Consider the following 10,152-nt stretch of genomic DNA (forward strand, 5'->3'; position numbering starts at 1 on the left):
ATGGACTCAAGAGATTGCATTATTTTAATTAAAATTTGGAAAATGCCTAAGGATTGAAAAAAGACAAGTGCTCCGTAAACTCCTATCCATGTCCCTCTTGTCCAAGGTAGTGCGGTGGGAAGAGTGAAATGACAGTTTCTACCCCATGCGTTAAAGTCATTCACGGGCCATTATAAGGGCGGCCCCACCACTATTGGCATTACGCACGACGCGCGGGGAAATCGGAAACTGATCCAAGCTCAAGAATAATGAAGAAGCAAAGAAGACCTCAATATGCCATCCTCTTCAACACCCCTGCCTATGCACTTATTAAAGCCAACCCCAACGACGCTCGGCAGCGCGATCAGGGCAGGCCCGGGGGCTTCTGTCGGTGCAACAAACCCTGGGTCTGTTGCCCAAACTATGCACAGGCACGGGCACACGAGTACAACACAGACCGTGCCATAGTACAAGAGACCGAGATCATCGAAGGACCAACATGTGGATCAAGAAGACCAAGATCAAGCCAGCAGAGCAAGACACCACCAGGAGAAAAGCCTCACTTGCCAGGCAGGCGAGCTCGACAAGGATGGGGTCACCCCCAGAAAAAGACGTCCAAGACGCCCCAGTAGGGCCTGTCGGGGCTCACGATGGAAAAACCACCTCACCCAACCAGTCCGCCATGACCCACATCATGAATCAGTGCAGCCGTGTCAAGCCGCAAAGTGACTAAGTGGCAGCCATTTACCACATGGCGGCCTCTTTCTACAGGAAAGGCCTACAGATGACACCTGTCCTGCAAAGTGTCAAGTGAGCAGGCATGGAGCTGGCGAGACAACCTGGCAAGGCTTGCCGGGCAAGCAGTGACGTGACGTTAAGCGGTGCATTTAATGCACCCTGTCAGCCTGAAGAGTTAGGTATGATAACATTGTTTGATATCTTATCAGTGCATAATGACTACTTTGCCATTGTGGTAATGCCTTAATCTATAAAAGGAGGCCCATGGCAACCGTAGAGAGGGTTAGAAGGTTGGATAACACACACACACCCATATGTGCATGGCCACGACCGCCCCTACTAGGAAAGTGTACTATGATCCACCACCATTCTTCCACCATCAATCCACCAATGTAGGAGTAGGGTTTTACTCCTCACGATGGCCTGAACCTGGGTAAAATTTCTTATGTGATCTCTGCCGTGCTACCCCATGCTCGTCTGCTCTTTGTGCAACACGACGTCCCCCTGCCGAACCAACAAGGGGCCCTCTAGTCCCATAGGTGGTAGTGGTTTCCCATGACAATCCGTTGTTGAAGGTTGTACCGATGTGCGAGACAGCAACCATCGTCTCTGGTCTGCTATGATCATCTTTCTAACTTGACTAGGCTCCGTGATAGTGATCCAATCTTTTTCTTCATTTCTTTTAAACGCGAGAAGGACTAATGGTGCATTTTTGTTAAACCAAATTGCATTTCATCATAGGACTTCAGATTATACTCAGACAACAGACTAATCCAATTGTGTCCAGTAATATAAGTGATAGATAGTGCCTTTGTTACTGACATGATATAAGAACTGAAACCTGCAAAAAAACCATCATAGAGCAAACCAAACGGTTGTGACGAATGTCACATGGCAAAAGTTGCATCGTAAAATTGCAGCAAAAATAAGAAAACATGACATTAAATCAATAAGATTTAGACAGTAAATCAATAAGATTTACTTGATGTGACACGAGTGAATCCTTACCAGGAAATAACTATGTTGAAGTTCTAAACAGAAGATTGACCGTCCAATTACGCGTGGCTTGCAGGTCCCCGCTTACTCCCACAAGCAGGACAATCCAAAGGCCGGGACAAATCGTATAAACCGAACATCCATGGGACTGGAAATCCTAGTGGGTGCGGTAAACCCTGCAATGCATACAGACATTGCAGTGTAACCATAATTGGTAAACCGTCCTCACAAAAATGATGATCTGGATACTTCAAAATATACAGACTGAATTGAGAGGACAAACATTAACATAGACTGTTCTTAGGACTCACCATAAAACAAAAGCGGCCATACTAAATAATATAGGGCTCACACACACAAATCAAGTACTGAACGATAGTACTTACTACAGACAAGAAAAGTTGCACTAATTAAACTCTACAGACTATTTCATGCCACCGAACTACGGGATGAACCAGCACCATCACCATCTCGTCAACCTTGGAGAACCTAAAAGAGGGGTCTTTCCACTCATAAACATGATGATGAAGGTATACCGCATCAGATTTGTCGAGAAGCTTTACAAGAACCACACCATGCATTATCGAAGGCACAATCAGGAAATTGTTGTGGTGAAGTACACCCTCGTGAACACGACTGACAACAATGCTACCAGAAAACACTAGTTCAGGACACGTGGCGACAAGGACACAACAGCTGGATAGTTTAGTAGTAGATCTCATCCTCAGGTCTTCCAGTTCACATGACATGACTTTGAGAACTTCATCTCCACCGCAGACCTGGTTCTAATTCAAATAGGAACCAAATATTTTATTACAACCTCCGTTCATAAATATAAGATGATTTTTGATATTTTACTCCATATAAGACCACATATACGCACATAAATGAGTGAACAAAGACACTATATCATGTCTTCAAAGGCATGAGAGCAGATGGATTACTTGCAATATCCATAACACAAGTTACTGAGGCTAATATACTCTCTTCAAAGGTAGCATTGATGTTCATAAAGTAGTTGAAAGTAATCTATAAGAAATGAGTGTCAACCTCTCGCATGTTTTGGTCAAAAAGAGGAATTTAGAACCGTCATTTGGCACAGAAAAATCACATGCAAGATCACCCAGAAAGTTGTACTACTAGTACGGCGTGTTAGATGAAAAACACGATCAAGATCAAGAAAAAGATCGTCAAGAAGAGATATTACTTGGAATTGCTTAATGAGGGATCCCGGAGAGGGGGCCTTGTTGGGGAACATTGCAGAGAATAAAAAAATTTCTATGATTTCACCAAGATCTATCTATGAGTTCATCTAGCAACGAGTGATCAGAGTGCATCTACATACCTTTGTAGATCGTGAGCGGAAGCGTTCAAGAGAACGGGGTTGAGGGAGTCGTACTCGTCGTGATCCAAATCACCGGAGATCCTAGTGCCGAACGGACGGCACCTCCGCGTTCAACACATGTACGGAGCGGATGACGTCTCCTCCTTCTTGATCCAGCAAGGGGGAAGGAGAGGTTGATGAAGATCCAGCAGCACGACGGCGTGGTGGTGGATGCAGCAGTGATCGCAGCAGGGCTTCGCCGAGCTTCTGCGAGAGGGAGAGGTGTAGCAGGGGAGAGGGAGGCGCCAAGACTTTAAGGTGCGGCTGACCTCCCTCCTCCCCCCTTTATATAGGCCCCCTGGGGGGTGCCAGCCCTGGAGATGGGAACTCCCAAGGGGGCGGCGGCCAAGGGGGTGGAGTGCCCCCCAAGGCAAGTGGAGGCGCCCCCCACCCTAGGGTTTCCAACCCTAGGCGCAGGGGGGCCCAAGGGGGGGGGCGCACTAGCCCACTATGGGCTGGTTCCCCTGAAGGAAATATGCCCAAGAGACAATAATAAAGTTATTATTTATTTCCTTATATCATGATAAATGTTTATTATTCATGCTAGAATTGTATTAACCGGAAACATAATACATGTGTGAATACATAGACAAACAGAGTGTCACTAGTATGCCTCTACTTGACTAGCTCGTTAATCAAAGATGGTTATGTTTCCTAACCATGGACAAAGAGTTGTTATTTGATTAACGGGATCACATCATTGGTTGAATGATCTGATTGACATGACCCATTCCATTAGCTTAGCACCCGACCGTTTAGTATGTTGCTATTGCTTTCTTCATGACTTATACATGTTCCTGTGACTATGAGATTATGCAACTCCCGTTTGCCGGAGGAACACTTTGTGTGCTACCAAACATCACAACGTAACTGGGTGATTATAAAGGAGCTCTACAGGTGTCTCCAAAGGTACATGTTGGGTTGGCGTATTTCGAGATTAGGATTTGTCACTCCGATTGTCGGAGAGGTATCTCTGGGCCCTCTCGGTAATGCACATCACTTAAGCCTTGCAAGCATTGCAACTAATGAGTTAGTTGCGAGATGATGTATTACAGAACGAGTAAAGAGACTTGCCAGTAACGAGATTGAACTAGGTATTGAGATACCGACGATCGAATCTCGAGTAAGTGACATACCGATGACAAAGGGAACAACGTATGTTGTTATGCGGTCTGACCGATAAAGATCTTCGTAGAATATGTAGGAGCCAATATGGGCATCTAGGTCCCGCTATTGGTTATTGACCGGAGACCTATCTCGGTCATGTCTACATGGTTCTCGAACCCGTAGGGTCCGCACGCTTAAGGTTACGATGACAGTTATATTATGAGTTTATGCATTTTGATGTACCGAAGTTTGTTCGGAGTCCCGGATGTGATCACGGACATGACGAGGAGTCTCGAAATGGCCGAGACATAAATATTGATATATTGGAAGCCTATGTTCGGATATCGGAAGTGTTCCGGGTGAAATCGGGATTTTACCGGAGAACCGGGAGGTTACCGGAACCCCCCGGGAGCTATATGGGCCATAGTGGGCCTTAGTGGAAAAGAGAAGGGGCTGCCCAAAGTGGGCCGCGTGCCCCTCCCCTCCCTTGGTCCGAATAGGACAAGGAGAGGGGGCCGGCCACCCTCTCTCTTTTCCCCCCTCCGCGAATCCTATTCCAACTAGGATTGGGGGGGTAATCCTACTCCTAGAGGGAGTAGGACTCTCCTGGCGCGCCTCTCCTAGGCCGGCCGCACCCCCCCTTTAGTCCTTTATATACGGAGGCAGGGGCACCCCAGAAAGACACAAGTTGATCCACGTGATCATATTCTTAGCCGTGTGCGGCGCCCCCTTCCACCATAGTCCTCGATAATATTGTAGCGGTGCTTAGGCGAAGACCTGCGACAGTAGTGCATCAAGATCGTCACCACGCCGTCGTGCTGACGGAACTCTTCCCCGACACTTTGATGGATCGGAGTCCGGGGATCGTCATCAAGCTGAACGTGTGCTAGAACTCGGAGGTGCCGTAGTTTCGGTGCTTGATCGGTCGGGCCGTGGAGACGTACAACTACATCAACCAAATGCTTCCGTTGTCGATCTACAAGGTATGTAGATCACACTCTCCCCTCGTTGCTATGCATCACCATGATCTTGCGTGTGCGTAGGAAATTTTTTGAAATTACTATGAAACCCAACATCCCCTCCCCACTGCAGCCCATGGGGCCCTCCGGGATGGGTGGCCCCACCCGGTGGACCCCCGGGACCCATCCGGTGGTCCCGGTACAATACAGGTGACCCCGAATCTTTCCCGATGGACGAAACTACACTTCCTATATATAATTCTTCACCTCCAGACCATTCCGGAACTCCTCGTGACATCCAGGATCTCATCCGGGACTCTGAACAACTTTCGGATTACTGCATACTCATATCTCTACAACCCTAGCATCACCGAACCTTAAGTGTGTAGACCCTACGGGTTCGGGAGACATGTAGACATGACCGAGACGGCTCTTCGGCCAATAAACAACAGTGGGATCTGGATGCCCATGTTGGCTCCCACATTCTCCTCGATGATCTCATCGGATGAACCACGATGTCGAGGATTCAAGCAACCCCGTATACAATTCCCTTTGTCAATCAGTATGTTACTTGCCCGAGATTCGACCGTCGGTATCCCAATACCTCATTCAATCTCGTTACCGGCAAGTCACTTTACTCGTACCGTAATGCATGATCCCGTGACCAAACACTTGGTTACTTTGAGCTCATTATGATGATGCATTACCGAGTGGGCCCAGATATACCTCTCCGTCATACGGAGTGACAAATCCCAGTCTCGATCCGTGTCAACCCAACAGACACTTTCGGAGATACCCATAGTATACCTTTATAGTCACCCAGTTACATTGTGACGTTTGGTACACCCAAAGCACTCTTACGGTATCCGGGAGTTACACGATCTCATGGTCTATGGAAAAGATACTTTACATTGGAAAAGCTCTAGCAAATGAACTATACGATCTTGTGCTATGCTTAGGATTGGGTATTGTCCATCACATCATTCTCCTAATGATGTGATCTCGTTATCAATGACATCCAATGTCCATAGTCAGGAAACCATGACTATCTGTTGATCAACGAGCTAGTCAACTAGAGGCTTACTAGGGACATGTTGGTGTCTATGTATTCACACATGTATTACGATTTCCGGATAACACAATTATAGCATGAATAAAAGACAATTATCATGAACAAGGAAATATAATAATAATCCTTTTATTATTGCCTCTAGGGCATATTTCCAACAGTCTCCCACTTGCACTAGATTCAATAATCTAGTTACATTGTGATGAATCGAACACCCATAGAGTTCTGGTGTTGATCATGTTTTGCCCTAGGGAGAGGTTTAGTCAATGGATCTGTGACATTCAGATCTGTATGTACTTTACAAATATCTATGTCTCCATCTTGAACATTTTCACGAATGGAGTTGAAGCGACGCTTGATGTGCCTGGTCTTCTTGTGAAACCTGGGCTCCTTGGCAAGTGCAATAGCTCTAGTGTTGTCACAGAAGAGTTTGATCGGCCCCGACGCATTGGGTATGACTCCTAGGTCGGTGATGAACTCCTTCACCCAAATTGCTTCATGCGCTGCCTCCGAGGCTGCCATGTACTCCGCTTCACATGTAGATCCCGCCACGACGCTCTGCTTGCAGCTGCACCAGCTTACGGCTCCACCATTCAACATATACACGTATCCGGTTTGTGACTTAGAGTCATCCAGATCTGTGTCGAAGCTAGCGTCGACGTAACCCTTTACGACGAGCTCTTCGTCACCTCCATAAACGAGAAACATGTCCTTAGTCCTTTTCAGGTACTTTAGGATATTCTTTACCGCTGTCCAGTGTTCCTTGCCGGGATTACTTTGGTACCTTCCTACCAAACTTATGACAAGGTTTACATCAGGTCTGGTACACAGGATGGCATACATAATAGACCCTATGGCTGAGGCATAGGGGATGACACTCATCTCTTCTATATCTTCTGCCATGGTCGGACATTGAGCTGAGCTCAATTTCACACCTTGCAACACAGGCAAGAACCCCTTCTTAGACTGATCCATATTGAACTTCTTCAATATCTTATCAAGGTATGTGCTTTGTGAAAGACCTATGAGGCGTCTTGATCTATCTCTATAGATCTTGATGCCTAATATATAAGCAGCTTCTCCAAGGTCCTTCATTGAAAAACTCTTATTCAAGTAGGCCTTAATGTTGTCCAAAAGTTCTATATCATTTCCCATCAAAAGTATGTCATCTACATATAATATGAGAAATGCACAGAGCTCCCACTCACTTTCTTGTAAACGCAGGCTTCTCCATAAGTCTGCATAAACCCAAACGCTTTGATCATCTCATCAAAGTGAATGTTCCAACTCCGAGATGCTTGCACCAGCCCATAAATGGATCGCTAGAGCTTGCATACCTTGTTAGCATTCTTAGGGTCGACAAAACCTTCCGGCTGCATCATATACAGTTCTTCCTTAAGATAACCGTTAAGGAATGCCGTTTTGACGTCCATTTGCCATATCTCATAATCATAGTATGCGGCAATTGCTAACATGATTCGGACGGACTTCAGCTTTGCTATGGGAGAGAAAGTCTCATCGTAGTCAACCCCTTGAACTTGTCGATAACCCTTAGCGACAAGCCGAGCTTTATAGATGGTCACATTACCATCCGCGTCTGTCTTCTTCTTAAAGATCCATTTATTCTCTATGGCTCGCTGATCATCGGGCAAGTCAGTCAAAGTCCATACTTCATTTTCATACATGGATCCTATCTCAGATTTCATGGCTTGCAGCCATTTGTTGGAATCCGGGCCCGCCATCGCTTCTTCATAGTTCAAAGGTTCACCGTTGTCTAACAACATGATTTCCAAGACAGGGTTGCCGTACCAGTCTGGTGCGGAACGTGTCCTTGTGGACCTATGAAGTTCAGTAGCAACTTGATCTGAAGTTTCATGATCATCATCACCAATTTCCTCTCTATTCGGTGCAGGCACCTCAGGAACATTTTCTTGAGCTGCGCTACTTACCGGTTCAAGAGGTAATACTTCATCAGGTTCTACTTTCCTCCCACTTATTTCTTTCGAGAGAAACTCTTTCTCTAGAAAGGACCCATTCTTGGCAACAAAGATCTTGCCTTCGGATCTGAGGTAGAAGGTATACCCAACAGTTTCTTTAGGGTATCCTATGAAGACGCATTTTTCCGACTTGGGTTCGAGCTTTTCAGGTGGAAGTTTCTTGACATAAGCATCGCATCCCCAAACTTTTAGAAATGACAGCTTAGGTTTCTTCCCAAACCATAATTCATACGGTGTCGTCTCAACGGATTTCGACGGAGCCCTATTTAAAGTGAATGCGGCAGTCTCTAAAGCATAGCCCCAAAATGACAGCGGTAAATCGGTAAGAGACATCATAGATCGCACCATATCCAATAGAGTGCGATTACGACGTTTGGACACACCATTACGCTGAGGTGTTCCAGGCGGCGTGAGTTGTGAAACTATTCCACATTTTCTTAAGTGTGTGCCAAATTCGTGACTCAAGTATTCTCCCCCACGATCTGATCGCAAGAACTTGATTTTTCTGTCACGTTGATTCTCAACCTCACTCTGAAATTCCTTGAACTTTTCAAAGGTCTTAGACTTGTGCTTCATTAAGTAGACATACCCATATCTACTCAAGTCATCAGTGAGGGTGAGAACATAACGATAGCCACCGCGAGCCTCAACACTCATTGGACCGCACACATCAGTATGTATGATTTCTAATAAGTTGGTTGCTCGCTCCATTGTTCCTGAGAATGGAGTCTTGGTCATTTTACCCATGAGGCATGGTTCGCACGTGTCAAATGATTCATAATCAAGAGACTCTAAAAGTCCATCTGCATGGAGCTTCTTCATGCATTTGACACCTATGTAACCAAGGCGGCAGTGCCACAAGTATGTGGGACTATCGTTATCAACCTTACATCTTTTGGTATTCACACTATGAATATGTGTAGCATTATGCTCGAGATTCATTAAGAATAAACCATTCACCATCGGAGCATGACCATAAAACATATCTCTCATATAAATAGAACAACCATTATTCTCGGATTTAAATGAGTAGCCATCTCGTATTAAACGAGATCCTGATACAATGTTCATGTTCAAAGCTGGCACTAAATAACAATTATTGAGGTTTAAAACTAATCCCGTAGGTAAATGTAGAGGTAGCGTGCCGACGGCGATCACATCGACCTTGGAACCATTCCCGACGCGCATCGTCACCTCGTCCTTCGCCAGTCTCCGCTTATTCCGCAGCTCCTGCTTTGAGTTACAAATGTGAGAAACTGCACCGGTATCAAATACCCAGGAGCTACTACGAGTATTGGTAAGGTACACATCAATTACATGTATATCACATATACCTTTCGTGTTGCCGGCCTTCTTGTCCGCTAAGTATTTGGAGCAGTTCCGCTTCCAGTGACCACTTCCCTTGCAATAAAAACACTCAGTCTCAGGCTTCGGTCCATTCTTTGGCTTCTTTCTGGCAGCTTTCTTACCGGGCGCGGCAACTGCCTTGCCGTCCTTCTTGAAGTTCTTTTTACCCTTGCCTTTCTTGAACTTAGTGGTTTTATTCACCATCAACACTTGATGTTCCTTTTTGACTTCTACCTCTGCTGATTTCAGCATTGAATATACCTCAGGAATGGTCTTTCCCATCCCCTGCATATTGAAGTTCATCACAAAGCTCTTGTAGCTCGGTGGAAGCGACTGAAGGATTCTGTCAATGACCGCGTCATCCGGGAGATTAACTCCCAGCTGAGTCAAGCGGTTATGTAACCCAGACATAGTGAGTATGTGCTCACTGACAGAACTATTTTCCTCCATCTTACAGCTGAAGAACTTGTCGGAGACTTCATATCTCTCGACCCGGGCATGAGCTTGAAAAACCATTCTCAGCTCTTCGAACATCTCATATGCTCCGTGTCTCTCAAAACGCTTTTGGAGCCCCGG

This window comes from Triticum urartu, chromosome 2A, assembly GCF_056163025.1.
Source record: "Triticum urartu cultivar PI428250 chromosome 2A, HENAU_Tu73, whole genome shotgun sequence".
NCBI lineage: Eukaryota > Viridiplantae > Streptophyta > Magnoliopsida > Poales > Poaceae > Triticum > Triticum urartu.